Source organism: Oncorhynchus keta, unplaced genomic scaffold (assembly GCF_023373465.1).
Source record: "Oncorhynchus keta strain PuntledgeMale-10-30-2019 unplaced genomic scaffold, Oket_V2 Un_contig_15594_pilon_pilon, whole genome shotgun sequence".
Taxonomy (NCBI): Eukaryota; Metazoa; Chordata; class Actinopteri; order Salmoniformes; family Salmonidae; genus Oncorhynchus; species Oncorhynchus keta.
This window is the reverse complement of record NW_026279405.1, coordinates 5,908-22,500: the sequence shown is the minus strand read 5'-3', so window position 1 is coordinate 22,500 and position 16,593 is coordinate 5,908. Positions and strand designations below refer to the sequence as shown.

General features: G+C 39.7%; 1 long non-coding RNA gene across 6 annotated transcripts; it reads left to right on the top strand.

Moving 5' to 3' along the window:
- The first annotated feature begins 124 nt into the window (after positions 1 to 124).
- LOC127919058 (uncharacterized) lies at positions 125 to 2,831 on the top strand. 6 transcript variants are annotated; one of them, XR_008101785.1, is made up of 5 exons: positions 125 to 410; positions 642 to 839; positions 972 to 1,136; positions 1,367 to 2,125; positions 2,225 to 2,831. It is a non-coding gene; the product is annotated as an uncharacterized LOC127919058 (long non-coding RNA). The 6 variants fall into 6 exon arrangements; XR_008101783.1 differs by lacking the exon at positions 125 to 410 and having other exon boundaries at positions 441 to 707; positions 774 to 839; XR_008101782.1 differs by lacking the exon at positions 125 to 410 and having other exon boundaries at positions 441 to 707.
- Positions 2,832 to 16,593: the final 13,762 nt, after the last annotated feature.

Below are 16,593 nucleotides of genomic sequence, written 5' to 3'. Positions count from 1 at the left end.
TTGATGCCTGATGGAGGTTGGTGGCGTACAATCTTATCAAGAGAAGGAGGCTGGCCTAGCCTAGTGGTTAGAGTGGAGGGGCGGCAGGGTAGCCTAGTGGTTAGAGTGTAGAGGTGGCAGGGTAGCCTAGTGGTTAGAGTGTCGAGGCGGCAGGGTAGCCTAGTGGTTAGAGTGTAGAGGTGGCAGGGCAGCCTAGTGGTTAGAGTGTAGGGACGGCAGGGTAGCCTAGTGGTTAGAGTGTAGAGGTGGCAGGGTAGCCTAGTGGTTAGAGTGGAGGGGCGGCAGGGTAGCCTAGTGGTTAGAGTGTAGGGACGGCAGGGTAGCCTAGTGGTTAGAGTGTAGAGGTGGCAGGGTAGCCTAGTGGTTAGAGTGGAGGGGCGGCAGGGTAGCCTAGTGGTTAGAGTGTAGAGGTGGCAGGGTAGCCTAGTGGTTAGAGTGTCGAGGCGGCCGGGTAGCCTAGTGGTTAGAGTGTAGGGACGGCAGGGTAGCCTAGTGGTTAGAGTGTAGGGACGGCAGGGTAGCCTAGTGGTTAGAGTGTAGAGGTGGCAGGGTAGCCTAGTGGTTAGAGTGTAGGGACGGCAGGGTAGCCTAGTGGTTAGAGTGTAGGGACGGCAGGGTAGCCTAGTGGTTAGAGTGTAGAGGTGGCAGGGTAGCCTAGTGGTTAGAGTGGAGGGGCGGCAGGGTAGCCTAGTGGTTAGAGTGTAGAGGTGGCAGGGTAGCCTAGTGGTTAGAGTGTAGGGACGGCAGGGTAGCCTAGTGGTTAGAGTGTAGAGGTGGCAGGGTAGCCTAGTGGTTAGAGTGGAGGGGCGGCAGGGTAGCCTAGTGGTTAGAGTGTAGAGGTGGCAGGGTAGCCTAGTGGTTAGAGTGTCGAGGCGGCAGGGTAGCCTAGTGGTTAGAGTGTAGAGGTGGCAGGGTAGCCTAGTGGTTAGAGTGTCGAGGCGGCAGGGTAGCCTAGTGGTTAGAGTGTAGAGGCGGCAGGGTAGCCTAGTGGTTAGAGTGGAGGGGCAGCAGGGTAGCCTAGTGGTTAGAGTGTAGGGACGGCAGGGTAGCCTAGTGGTTAGAGTGTAGAGGTGGCAGGGTAGCCTAGTGGTTAGAGTGGAGGGGCGGCAGGGTAGCCTAGTGGTTAGAGTGTAGAGGTGGCAGGGTAGCCTAGTGGTTAGAGTGTCGAGGCGGCAGGGTAGCCTAGTGGTTAGAGTGTAGGGACGGCAGGGTAGCCTAGTGGTTAGAGTGTAGGGACGGCAGGGTAGCCTAGTGGTTAGAGTGTAGAGGTGGCAGGGTAGCCTAGTGGTTAGAGTGGAGGGGCGGCAGGGTAGCCTAGTGGTTAGAGTGTAGGGTGGCAGGGTAGCCTAGTGGTTAGAGTGTAGAGGTGGCAGGGTAGCCTAGTGGTTAGAGTGGAGGGGCGGCAGGGTAGCCTAGTGGTTAGAGTGTAGAGGTGGCAGGGTAGCCTAGTGGTTAGAGTGTAGGGGCGGCAGGGTAGCCTAGTGGTTAGAGTGTAGAGGTGGCAGGGTAGCCTAGTGGTTAGAGTGGAGGGGCGGCAGGGTAGCCTAGTGGTTAGAGTGTAGAGGCGGCAGGGTAGCCTAGTGGTTAGAGTGTAGAGGCGGCAGGGTAGCCTAGTGGTTAGAGTGGAGGGGCAGCAGGGTAGCCTAGTGGTTAGAGTGTAGAGGCGGCAGGGTAGCCTAGTGCTTAGAGTGTAGAGGCGGCAGGGTAGCCTAGTGGTTAGAGTGGAGGGGCAGCAGGGTAGCCTAGTGGTTAGAGTGTAGAGGCGGCAGGGTAGCCTAGTGCTTAGAGTGTAGAGGCGGCAGGGTAGCCTAGTGGTTAGAGTGTAGAGGTGGCAGGGTAGCCTAGTGGTTAGAGTGTAGAGGCGGCAGGGTAGCCTAGTGGTTAGAGTGTAGAGGCGGCAGGGTAGCCTAGTGGTTAGAGTGTAGAGGCGGCAGGGTAGCCTAGTGGTTAGAGTGGAGGGGCAGCAGGGTAGCCTAGTGGTTAGAGTGTAGAGGCGGCAGAGTAGCCTAGTGGTTAGAGTGTAGAGGCGGCAGGGTAGCCTAGTGGTTAGAGTGTAGAGGCGGCAGGGTAGCCTAGTGGTTAGAGTGGAGGGGCAGCAGGGTAGCCTAGTGGTTAGAGTGTAGAGGTGGCAGGGTAGCCTAGTGGTTAGAGTGTAGGGGCAGCAGGGTAGCTTAGTGGTTAGAGTGGAGGGGCAGCAGGGTAGCCTAGTGGTTAGAGTGTAGAGGCGGCAGGGTAGCCTAGTGGTTAGAGTGGAGGGGCAGCAGGGTAGCCTAGTGGTTAGAGTGTAGAGGCGGCAGGGTAGCCTAGTGGTTAGAGTGTAGAGGCGGCAGGGTAGCCTAGTGGTTAGAGTGTAGAGGCGGCAGGGTAGCCTAGTGGTTAGAGTGTAGAGGTGGCAGGGTAGCCTAGTGGTTAGAGTGTATAGGCGGCAGGGTAGCCTAGTGGTTAGAGTGTAGGGACGGCAGGGTAGCCTAGTGGTTAGAGTGTAGGGACGGCAGGGTAGCCTAGTGGTTAGAGTGTAGGGACGGCAGGGTAGCCTAGTGGTTAGAGTGTAGGGACGGCAGGGTAGCCTAGTGGTTAGAGTGTAGAGGCGGCAGGGTAGCTTAGTGGTTAGAGTGGAGGGGCAGCAGGGTAGCCTAGTGGTTAGAGTGTAGAGGTGGAAGGGTAGCCTAGTGGTTAGAGTGTAGAGGTGGCAGGGTAGCCTAGTGGTTAGAGTGTAGAGGTGGCAGGGTAGCCTAGTGGTTAGAGTGGAGGGGCAGCAGGGTAGCCTAGTGGTTAGAGTGTAGAGGCGGCAGGGTAGCCTAGTGGTTAGAGTGTAGAGGCGGCAGGGTAGCCTAGAGGTTAGAGTGTAGAGGTGGCAGGGTAGCCTAGTGGTTAGAGTGGAGGGGCAGCAGGGTAGCCTAGTGGTTAGAGTGTAGAGGCGGCAGGGTAGCCTAGTGGTTAGAGTGTAGAGGTGGCAGGGTAGCCTAGTGGTTAGAGTGTAGAGGCGGCAGGGTAGCCTAGTGGTTAGAGTGTAGAGGCGGCAGGGTAGCCTAGTGCTTAGAGTGTAGAGGCGGCAGGGTAGCCTAGTGGTTAGAGTGTAGAGGTGGCAGGGTAGCCTAGTGGTTAGAGTGTAGAGGTGGCAGGGTAGCCTAGTGGTTAGAGTGTAGAGGTGGCAGGGTAGCCTAGTGGTTAGAGTGTAGAGGTGGCAGGGTAGCCTAGTGGTTAGAGTGGAGGGGCAGCAGGGTAGCCTAGTGGTTAGAGCGTTGGACTAATAACCGGAAGGTTGCAAGTTCAAACCCCCGAGCTGACAATTTACAAATCTGTTGTTCTGCCCCTGAACAAGGCAGTTAACCCCACTGTTCCTAGGCCGTCATTGAAAGTAAGAATTTGTTCTTAACTGACTTGCCTGGTTAAATAAAAAATCAGCCCCAAGGCACAATCTCCTTTCACTTTTATAGTGTTGGAATGGAACCAATACCATCTGCGTATTTTTAAATGTGGCCCATTGTACTGTAACATAGGAGTTTTGGAGCGAGTATGGAGCGAAATAAACATTGTTTTGATGTCATCAAGTGCTGAGTATTAGCTCAGTACCTTTAGCTAACTAAGTATCTTTAGCGGTGCCAATTCCTCTTTTGAAAAGTGTGAGCGAGTCAGATACTTTAGTAGGTATATAGCTCCATATAGGGCTCTGCATAAACCTACTTTAGAATAAATTCACATTTATAATGAATTGAGTCATGTAGGATAACATCATAAACCTACTTTAGAATGATCTCACATGTATAATGGATTAAGTCATGTAGGATTAAGTCATGTAGGATAACATCATAAACCTACTTTAGAATGAACTCACATGTATAATGGATTAAGTCATGTAGGATTGAGTCATGTAGGATAACATCATAAACCTACTTTAGAATGAACTCACATGTATAATGTATTGAGTCATGTAGGATTAAGTCATGTAGGATAACATCATAAACCTACTTTAGAATGATCTCACATGTATAATGAATTAAGTCATGTAGGATAACATCATAAACCTACTTTAGAATGAACTCACATGTATAATGGATTAAGTCATGTAGGATTGAGTCATGTAGGATAACATCATAAACCTACTTTAGAATGAACTCACATGTATAATGGATTGAGTCATGTAGGATTGAGTCATGTAGGATAACATCATAAACCTACTTTAGAATGAACTCACATGTATAATGAATTAAGTCATGTAGGATTAAGTCATGTAGGATAACATCATAAACCTACTTTAGAATGATCTCACATGTATAATGGATTAAGTCATGTAGGATGGAGTCATGTAGGATAACATCATAAACCTACTTTAGAATGAACTCACATGTATAATGGATTGAGTCATGTAGGATAACATCATAAACCTACTTTAGAATGAACTCACATGTATAATGGATTGAGTCATGTAGGATTAAGTCATGTAGGATAACATCATAAACCTACTTTAGAATGATCTCACATGTATAATGAATTAAGTCATGTAGGGTTGAGTCATGTAGGATACATCATTAACCTACTTTAGAATGAACTCACATGTATAATGAATTAAGTCATGTAGGATTGAGTCATGTAGGATTGAGTCATGTAGGATAACATCATAAACCTACTTTAGAATGATCTCACATGTATAATGGATTGAGTCATGTAGGATTGAGTCATGTAGGATACATCATGAACCTACTTTAGAATGATCTCACATTTATAATGGATTAAGTCATGTAGGATACATCATAAACCTACTTTAGAATGATCTCACATTTATAATGGATTGAGTCATGTAGGATTAAGTCATGTAGGATAACATCATAAACCTACTTTAGAATGAACTCACATGTATAATGGATTAAGTCATGTAGGATTGAGTCATGTAGGATTGAGTCATGTAGGATTGAGTCATGTAGGATAACATCATAAACCTACTTTAGAATGATCTCACATGTATAATGGATTAAGTCATGTAGGATAACATCATAAACCTACTTTAGAATGAACTCACATGTATAATGAATTAAGTCATGTAGGATGGAGTCATGTAGGATAACATCATAAACCTACTTTAGAATGATCTCACATGTATAATGGATTAAGTCATGTAGGATAACATCATAAACCTACTTTAGAATGAACTCACATGTATAATGAATTAAGTCATGTAGGATTGAGTCATGTAGGATAACATCATAAACCTACTTTAGAATGAACTCACATGTATAATGGATTGAGTCATGTAGGATTGAGTCATGTAGGATAACATCATAAACCTACTTTAGAATGAACTCACATGTATAATGGATTGAGTCATGTAGGATAACATCATAAACCTACTTTAGAATGAACTCACATGTATAATGAATTGAGTCATGTAGGATTAAGTCATGTAGGATAACATCATAAACCTACTTTAGAATGATCTCACATGTATAATGGATTAAGTCATGTAGGATTAAGTCATGTAGGATAACATCATAAACCTACTTTAGAATGATCTCACATGTATAATGGATTGAGTCATGTAGGATAACATCATAAACCTACTTTAGAATGAACTCACATGTATAATGAATTAAGTCATGTAGGATTGAGTCATGTAGGATACATCATTAACCTACTTTAGAATGAACTCACATGTATAATGAATTAAGTCATGTAGGATGGAGTCATCTGGATAACATCATAAACCTACTTTAGAATGAACTCACATGTATAATGAATTAAGTCATGTAGGATTGAGTCATGTAGGATACATCATAAACCTACTTTAGAATGATCTCACATGTATAATGAATTAAGTCATGTAGGATAACATCATAAACCTACTTTAGAATGAACTCACATGTATAATGAATTAAGTCATGTAGGATTGAGTCATGTAGGATACATCATAAACCTACTTTAGAATGATCTCACATGTATAATGGATTGAGTCATGTAGGATACATCATGAACCTACTTTAGAATGATCTCACATGTATAATGAATTAAGTCATGTAGGATAACATCATAAACCTACTTTAGAATGATCTCACATGTATAATGGATTAAGTCATGTAGGATAACATCATAAACCTACTTTAGAATGATCTCACATGTATAATGGATTAAGTCATGTAGGATTGAGTCATGTAGGATACATCGTTAACCTACTTTAGAATGAACTCACATGTATAATGTATTGAGTCATGTAGGATTAAGTCATGTAGGATACATCATGAACCTACTTTAGAATGATCTCACATGTATAATGGATTAAGTCATGTAGGATTAAGTCATGTAGGATAACATCATAAACCTACTTTAGAATGATCTCACATGTATAATGGATTGAGTCATGTAGGATTAAGTCATGTAGGATAACATCATAAACCTACTTTAGAATGATCTCACATGTATAATGGATTGAGTCATGTAGGATAACATCATAAACCTACTTTAGAATGATCTCACATGTATAATGGATTGAGTCATGTAGGATTGAGTCATGTAGCATACATCAAAACCTACTTTAGAATAAATTCACATTTATAATGGATTAAGTCATGTAGGATACATCATTAACCTACTTTAGAATGAACTCACATGTATAATGGATTAAGTCATGTAGGATTGAGTCATGTAGGATACATCATTAACCTACTTTAGAATGATCTCACATGTATAATGGATTAAGTCATGTAGGATTAAGTCATGTAGGATAACATCATAAACCTACTTTAGAATGATCTCACATGTATAATGGATTGAGTCATGTAGGATTAAGTCATGTAGGATAACATCATAAACCTACTTTAGAATGATCTCACATGTATAATGGATTAAGTCATGTAGGATTAAGTCATGTAGGATAACATCATAAACCTACTTTAGAATGATCTCACATGTATAATGGATTGAGTCATGTAGGATTAAGTCATGTAGGATAACATCATAAACCTACTTTAGAATGATCTCACATGTATAATGGATTGAGTCATGTAGGATTAAGTCATGTAGGATAACATCATAAACCTACTTTAGAATGAACTCACATGTATAATGAATTAAGTCATGTAGGATTGAGTCATGTAGGATAACATCATAAACCTACTTTAGAATGAACTCACATGTATAATGGATTGAGTCATGTAGGATTGAGTCATGTAGGATTGAGTCATGTAGGATTGAGTCATGTAGGATACATCATTAACCTACTTTAGAATGAACTCACATGTATAATGAATTAAGTCATGTAGGATTGAGTCATGTAGGATTGAGTCATGTAGGATAACATCATAAACCTACTTTAGAATAATCTCACATGTATAATGGATTGAGTCATGTAGGATGGAGTCATGTAGGATACATCAAAAACCTACTTTAGAATAATCTCACATGTATAATGGATTAAGTCATGTAGGATAACATCATAAACCTACTTTAGAATGAACTCACATGTATAATGAATTAAGTCATGTAGGATTGAGTCATGTAGGATAACATCATAAACCTACTTTAGAATGAACTCACATGTATAATGGATTGAGTCATGTAGGATTGAGTCATGTAGGATACATCATAAACCTACTTTAGAATGAACTCACATGTATAATGAATTAAGTCATGTAGGATTAAGTCATGTAGGATAACATCATAAACCTACTTTAGAATAAATTCACATTTATAATGGATTGAGTCATGTAGGATTAAGTCATGTAGGATACATCGTTAACCTACTTTAGAATGATCTCACATGTATAATGGATTGAGTCATGTAGGATAACATCATAAACCTACTTTAGAATAAATTCACATTTATAATGGATTAAGTCATGTAGGATACATCATAAACCTACTTTAGAATGAACTCACATGTAAAGAAAAAGAAAAACCCTTGAATGAGTAGGTGTGTCCAAACTTTTGACCCGGGTACTGAACGTTTTGGACTTGTTAGAGATTGGCTGCACTGATACCCCAGTATACTTCAGTATCTCCTGTGTGCAGCCCAAGGCAGAGATGCAATCAGGGAGCTTGCAGCAATCCTACAGTCAGATGGGAGGGCTTATTTTGGGATATTGGTTTGTCTGGGTAAATGACAAGCTTCTACAGAGAAGGTGCAGTTGCATAGCAACTGTTGGAAGGTAATTTTCAGCGAGCAGGGTTTGATATTAGGGGGTGGAAATTGGCTTTAATGGAAGTCTGGATGGGATTGGAAAGACAGATGTTTTTGGTTTCATGCCAACAAAAATAAGGGTTGAGTAGGAAACAGGTTTTTAAAATAATATTAAAGGCAAGTCAACATTTGTCCTGGTAAAATGGATTTCGCTTCGCAACACATATATACAGCCGTAGTGTAGTGAATTATATACAGCCGTAGTATAGTGAATTATATACAGCCGTAGTATAGTGAATTATATACAGCCGTAGTGTAGTGAATTATATACAGCCGTAGTGTAGTGAATTATATACAGCCGTAGTATAGTGAATTATATACAGCCGTAGTGTAGTGAATTATATACAGCCCTAGTATAGTGAATTATATACAGCCCTAGTATAGTGAATTATATACAGCCCTAGTGTAGTGAATTATATACAGCCGTAGTGAATTATATACAGCCCTAGTATAGTGAATTATATACAGCCCTAGTGTAGTGAATTATATACAGCCCTAGTATAGTGAATTATATACAGCCCTAGTATAGTGAATTATATACAGCCGTAGTATAGTGAATTATATACAGCCCTAGTGTAGTGAATTATATACAGCCCTAGTATAGTGAATTATATACAGCCGTAGTATAGTGAATTATATACAGCCCTAGTGTAGTGAATTATATACAGCCGTAGTGAATTATATACAGCCCTAGTATAGTGAATTATATACAGCCGTAGTGTAGTGAATTATATACAGCCCTAGTGTAGTGAATTATATACAGCCCTAGTATAGTGAATTATATACAGCCGTAGTATAGTGAATTATATACAGCCCTAGTATAGTGAATTATATACAGCCGTAGTGAATTATATACAGCCCTAGTATAGTGAATTATATACAGCCGTAGTATAGTGAATTATATACAGCCGTAGTGTAGTGAATTATATACAGCCCTAGTGAATTATATACAGCCCTAGTATAGTGAATTATATACAGCCGTAGTGTAGTGAATTATATACAGCCCTAGTGTAGTGAATTATATACAGCCCTAGTGTAGTGAATTATATACAGCCGTAGTGAATTATATACAGCCCTAGTATAGTGAATTATATACAGCCGTAGTATAGTGAATTATATACAGCCCTAGTATAGTGAATTATATACAGCCGTAGTATAGTGAATTATATACAGCCGTAGTGTAGTGAATTATATACAGCCCTAGTGAATTATATACAGCCCTAGTATAGTGAATTATATACAGCCGTAGTGTAGTGAATTATATACAGCCCTAGTGTAGTGAATTATATACAGCCCTAGTATAGTGAATTATATACAGCCGTAGTATAGTGAATTATATACAGCCCTAGTATAGTGAATTATATACAGCCGTAGTGAATTATATACAGCCCTAGTATAGTGAATTATATACAGCCGTAGTGTAGTGAATTATATACAGCCGTAGTGAATTATATACAGTCGTAGTATAGTGAATTATATACAGCCCTAGTATAGTGAATTATATACAGCCGTAGTATAGTGAATTATATACAGCCGTAGTGTAGTGAATTATATACAGCCCTAGTGAATTATATACAGCCGTAGTATAGTGAATTATATACAGCCCTAGTGTAGTGAATTATATACAGCCCTAGTGTAGTGAATTATATACAGCCGTAGTGTAGTGAATTATATACAGCCGTAGTGAATTATATACAGCCCTAGTATAGTGAATTATATACAGCCGTAGTATAGTGAATTATATACAGTCGTAGTATAGTGAATTATATACAGCCGTAGTATAGTGAATTATATACAGCCGTAGTATAGTGAATTATATACAGCCGTAGTGTAGTGAATTATATACAGCCCTAGTGTAGTGAATTATATACAGCCGTAGTGAATTATATACAGCCCTAGTATAGTGAATTATATACAGCCGTAGTGTAGTGAATTATATACAGCCCTAGTGTAGTGAATTATATACAGCCCTAGTATAGTGAATTATATACAGCCGTAGTATAGTGAATTATATACAGCCCTAGTATAGTGAATTATATACAGCCGTAGTGAATTATATACAGCCCTAGTATAGTGAATTATATACAGCCGTAGTGTAGTGAATTATATACAGCCCTAGTATAGTGAATTATATACAGCCGTAGTGTAGTGAATTATATACAGCCCTAGTGTAGTGAATTATATACAGCCCTAGTATAGTGAATTATATACAGCCGTAGTATAGTGAATTATATACAGCCCTAGTATAGTGAATTATATACAGCCGTAGTATAGTGAATTATATACAGCCTTAGTATAGTGAATTATATACAGCCGTAGTGTAGTGAATTATATACAGCCGTAGTGTAGTGAATTATATACAGCCGTAGTATAGTGAATTATATACAGCCGTAGTATAGTGAATTATATACAGCCGTAGTGTAGTGAATTATATACAGCCGTAGTATAGTGAATTATATACAGCCGTAGTATAGTGAATTATATACAGCCGTAGTATAGTGAATTATATACAGCCGTAGTATAGTGAATTATATACAGCCGTAGTATAGTGAATTATATACAGCCGTAGTGTAGTGAATTATATACAGCCGTAGTATAGTGAATTATATACAGCCGTAGTGTAGTGAATTATATACAGCCGTAGTATAGTGAATTATATACAGCCCTAGTATAGTGAATTATATACAGCCCTAGTGTAGTGAATTATATACAGCCGTAGTGTAGTGAATTATATACAGCCCTAGTATAGTGAATTATATACAGCCGTAGTGTAGTGAATTATATACAGCCCTAGTGTAGTGAATTATATACAGCCCTAGTATAGTGAATTATATACAGCCGTAGTATAGTGAATTATATACAGCCCTAGTATAGTGAATTATATACAGCCGTAGTATAGTGAATTATATACAGCCTTAGTATAGTGAATTATATACAGCCGTAGTGTAGTGAATTATATACAGCCGTAGTGTAGTGAATTATATACAGCCGTAGTATAGTGAATTATATACAGCCGTAGTATAGTGAATTATATACAGCCGTAGTGTAGTGAATTATATACAGCCGTAGTATAGTGAATTATATACAGCCGTAGTATAGTGAATTATATACAGCCGTAGTATAGTGAATTATATACAGCCGTAGTATAGTGAATTATATACAGCCGTAGTATAGTGAATTATATACAGCCGTAGTGTAGTGAATTATATACAGCCGTAGTATAGTGAATTATATACAGCCGTAGTGTAGTGAATTATATACAGCCGTAGTATAGTGAATTATATACAGCCCTAGTATAGTGAATTATATACAGCCCTAGTGTAGTGAATTATATACAGCCGTAGTGTAGTGAATTATATACAGCCTTAGTATAGTGAATTATATACAGCCGTAGTATAGTGAATTATATACAGCCGTAGTGTAGTGAATTATATACAGCCGTAGTATAGTGAATTATATACAGCCCTAGTATAGTGAATTATATACAGCCCTAGTGTAGTGAATTATATACAGCCGTAGTATAGTGAATTATATACAGCCCTAGTATAGTGAATTATATACAGCCCTAGTGTAGTGAATTATATACAGCCGTAGTGTAGTGAATTATATACAGCCCTAGTATAGTGAATTATATACAGCCGTAGTGTAGTGAATTATATACAGCCCTAGTATAGTGAATTATATACAGCCCTAGTATAGTGAATTATATACAGCCGTAGTATAGTGAATTATATACAGCCGTAGTGAATTATATACAGCCGTAGTGAATTATATACAGCCCTAGTATAGTGAATTATATACAGCCCTAGTATAGTGAATTATATACAGCCGTAGTATAGTGAATTATATACAGCCGTAGTATAGTGAATTATATACAGCCCTAGTATAGTGAATTATATACAGCCGTAGTGTAGTGAATTATATACAGCCGTAGTGTAGTGAATTATATACAGCCCTAGTATAGTGAATTATATACAGCCGTAGTGAATTATATACAGCCGTAGTATAGTGAATTATATACAGCCGTAGTATAGTGAATTATATACAGCCGTAGTATAGTGAATTATATACAGCCGTAGTATAGTGAATTATATACAGCCGTAGTGTAGTGAATTATATACAGCCCTAGTATAGTGAATTATATACAGCCCTAGTATAGTGAATTATATACAGCCGTAGTATAGTGAATTATATACAGCCGTAGTGAATTATATACAGCCGTAGTGAATTATATACAGCCCTAGTATAGTGAATTATATACAGCCCTAGTATAGTGAATTATATACAGCCGTAGTATAGTGAATTATATACAGCCGTAGTATAGTGAATTATATACAGCCCTAGTGTAGTGAATTATATACAGCCGTAGTGTAGTGAATTATATACAGCCCTAGTATAGTGAATTATATACAGCCTTAGTATAGTGAATTATATACAGCCGTAGTATAGTGAATTATATACAGCCGTAGTATAGTGAATTATATACAGCCGTAGTGTAGTGAATTATATACAGCCGTAGTGTAGTGAATTATATACAGCCGTAGTATAGTGAATTATATACAGCCGTAGTATAGTGAATTATATACAGCCGTAGTGTAGTGAATTATATACAGCCGTAGTATAGTGAATTATATACAGCCGTAGTATAGTGAATTATATACAGCCGTAGTGTAGTGAATTATATACAGCCGTAGTATAGTGAATTATATACAGCCTTAGTGTAGTGAATTATATACAGCCGTAGTATAGTGAATTATATACAGCCGTAGTATAGTGAATTATATACAGCCCTAGTATAGTGAATTATATACAGCCGTAGTGAATTATATACAGCCGTAGTGTAGTGAATTATATACAGCCCTAGTATAGTGAATTATATACAGCCCTAGTATAGTGAATTATATACAGCCGTAGTGAATTATATACAGCCGTAGTATAGTGAATTATATACAGCCGTAGTATAGTGAATTATATACAGCCGTAGTATAGTGAATTATATACAGCCGTAGTGTAGTGAATTATATACAGCCGTAGTGAATTATATACAGCCGTAGTATAGTGAATTATATACAGCCGTAGTATAGTGAATTATATACAGCCGTAGTGTAGTGAATTATATACAGCCGTAGTGTAGTGAATTATATACAGCCGTAGTATATTGAATTATATACAGCCTTAGTGTAGTGAATTATATACAGCCGTAGTATAGTGAATTATATACAGCCGTAGTATAGTGAATTATATACAGCCGTAGTGTAGTGAATTATATACAGCCGTAGTATAGTGAATTATATACAGCCGTAGTATAGTGAATTATATACAGCCGTAGTATAGTGAATTATATACAGCCGTAGTATAGTGAATTATATACAGCCGTAGTGTAGTGAATTATATACAGCCGTAGTGAATTATATACAGCCGTAGTATAGTGAATTATATACAGCCGTAGTATAGTGAATTATATACAGCCGTAGTATAGTGAATTATATACAGCCGTAGTATAGTGAATTATATACAGCCGTAGTGTAGTGAATTATATACAGCCGTAGTGTAGTGAATTATATACAGCCCTAGTATAGTGAATTATAAACAGCCCTAGTGTAGTGAATTATATACAGCCGTAGTGTAGTGAATTATATACAGCCTTAGTATAGTGAATTATATACAGCCCTAGTATAGTGAATTATATACAGCCCTAGTGTAGTGAATTATATACAGCCTTAGTATAGTGAATTATATACAGCCCTAGTATAGTGAATTATATACAGCCCTAGTATAGTGAATTATATACAGCCCTAGTGTAGTGAATTATATACAGCCTTAGTGTAGTGAATTATATACAGCCGTAGTATAGTGAATTATATACAGCCCTAGTATAGTGAATTATATACAGCCGTAGTGTAGTGAATTATATACAGCCTTAGTTAGTATAGTGAATTATATACAGCCGTAGTATAGTGAATTATATACAGCCGTAGTATAGTGAATTATATACAGCCGTAGTATAGTGAATTATATACAGCCGTAGTGAATTATATACAGCCGTAGTGTAGTGAATTATATACAGCCGTAGTGTAGTGAATTATATACAGCCCTAGTATAGTGAATTATATACAGCCGTAGTATAGTGAATTATATACAGCCGTAGTGAATTATATACAGCCGTAGTATAGTGAATTATATACAGCCGTAGTATAGTGAATTATATACAGCCGTAGTGAATTATATACAGCCGTAGTATAGTGAATTATATACAGCCGTAGTATAGTGAATTATATACAGCCGTAGTGAATTATATACAGCCGTAGTATAGTGAATTATATACAGCCGTAGTGTAGTGAATTATATACAGCCCTAGTGTAGTGAATTATATACAGCCCTAGTATAGTGAATTATATACAGCCGTAGTGTAGTGAATTATATACAGCCGTAGTATAGTGAATTATATACAGCCGTAGTATAGTGAATTATATACAGCCGTAGTATAGTGAATTATATACAGCCGTAGTGAATTATATACAGCCCTAGTATAGTGAATTATATACAGCCGTAGTATAGTGAATTATATACAGCCGTAGTGTAGTGAATTATATACAGCCGTAGTATAGTGAATTATATACAGCCGTAGTATAGTGAATTATATACAGCCGTAGTATAGTGAATTATATACAGCCGTAGTATAGTGAATTATATACAGCCCTAGTGTAGTGAATTATATACAGCCGTAGTATAGTGAATTATATACAGCCGTAGTGTAGTGAATTATATACAGCCGTAGTATAGTGAATTATATACAGCCGTAGTATAGTGAATTATATACAGCCGTAGTATAGTGAATTATATACAGCCGTAGTATAGTGAATTATATACAGCCTTAGTGTAGTGAATTATATACAGCTTTAGTATAGTTAATTCCACTTGTTCTGTGACGAGAACAGCATATGATCATTATTCATATATCTACAGTATAAATACTAAACAGATAAAGTGGTAACTCTTGTTAAAGTGGATTTTGCTGTCCAATCACTTAATACCACAGTTTAGCAAGTTCCGCTTGTTCTATGGAGTGAATGAAATCATATTCGTATATATCTAGAGTATGAAAATGGTCTGCAGGTTATAACTATGTAATGCTAAAGGAAATGCTAAGTTGCCCAGTTGTTTCCTCCAGCAGGGTGTAGCTGTAGATCCGTCAGGGCGTAGCTTTAGTTCCACTAGGGTGTAGCTTTAGGTCCAGCATGGCGTAGCTGTAGGTCCAGCAGGGCATAGCTTTAGGTCCAGCAGGGTGTAGCTTTAGGTCCAGTAGGGTGTAGCTTTAGGTCCAGCAGGGTGTAGCTTTAGGTCCAGCAGGGCATAGCTTTAGGTCCAGCAGGGTGTAGCTTTAGGTCCAGTAGGGTGTAGCTTTAGGTCCAGCAGGGTGTAGCTTTAGGTCCAGCAGGGTGTAGCTTTAGGTCCAGCAGGGTGTAGCTTTAGGTCCAGCAGGGTGTAGATTTAGGTCCAGCAGGGTGTAACTTTAGGTCCAGCAGGGTGTAGCCACCACCATGGTAGCCCACACCACCACCACCATGGTAGCCCACACCACCACCACCATGGTAGCCCACACCACCACCACCATGGTAGCCCACACCACCACCACCAGCATGGTAGCCCACACCACCACCACCATGGTAGCCTGGTTAATACCAACCCAAGGGGCTTCAAGGGGCCAGGTTAATACCAACCCAAGGGGCTTCAAGGGGCCTGGTTAATACCAACCCAAGGGGCTTCGAGGGGCCTGGTTAATACCAACCCAAGGGGCTTCAAGGGACCTGGTTAATACCAACCCAAGGGGCTTCGAGGGGCCTGGTTAATACCAACCCAAGGGGCTTCGAGGGGCCTGGTTAATACCAACCCAAGGGGCTTCGAGGGGCCTGGTTAATACCAACCCAAGGGGCTTCAAGGGGCCTGGTTAATACCAACCCAAGGGGCTTCGAGGGGCCTGGTTAATACCAATCCAAGGGGCTTCGAGGGGCCTGGTTAATACCAACCCAAGGGGCTTCTAGGGGCCTGGTTAATACCAACCCAAGGGGCTTCGAGGGGCCTGGTTAATACCAACCCAAGGGGCTTCAAGGGGCCCGGTTAATACCAACCCAAGGGGCTTCGAGGGGCCTGGTTAATACCAACCCAAGGGGCTTCTAGGGGCCTGGTTAATACCAACCCAAGGGGCTTCAAGGGGCCTGGTTAATACCAACCCAAGGGGCTTCAAGGGACCTGGTTAATACCAACCCAAGGGGCTTCAAGGGGCCTGGTTAATACCAACCCAAGGGGCTTCGAGGGGCCTGGTTAATACCAACCCAAGGGGCTTCAAGGGGCCTGGTTAATACCAACCCAAGGGGCTTCGAGGGGCCTGGTTAATACCAACCCAAGGGGCTTCAAGGGGCCTGGTT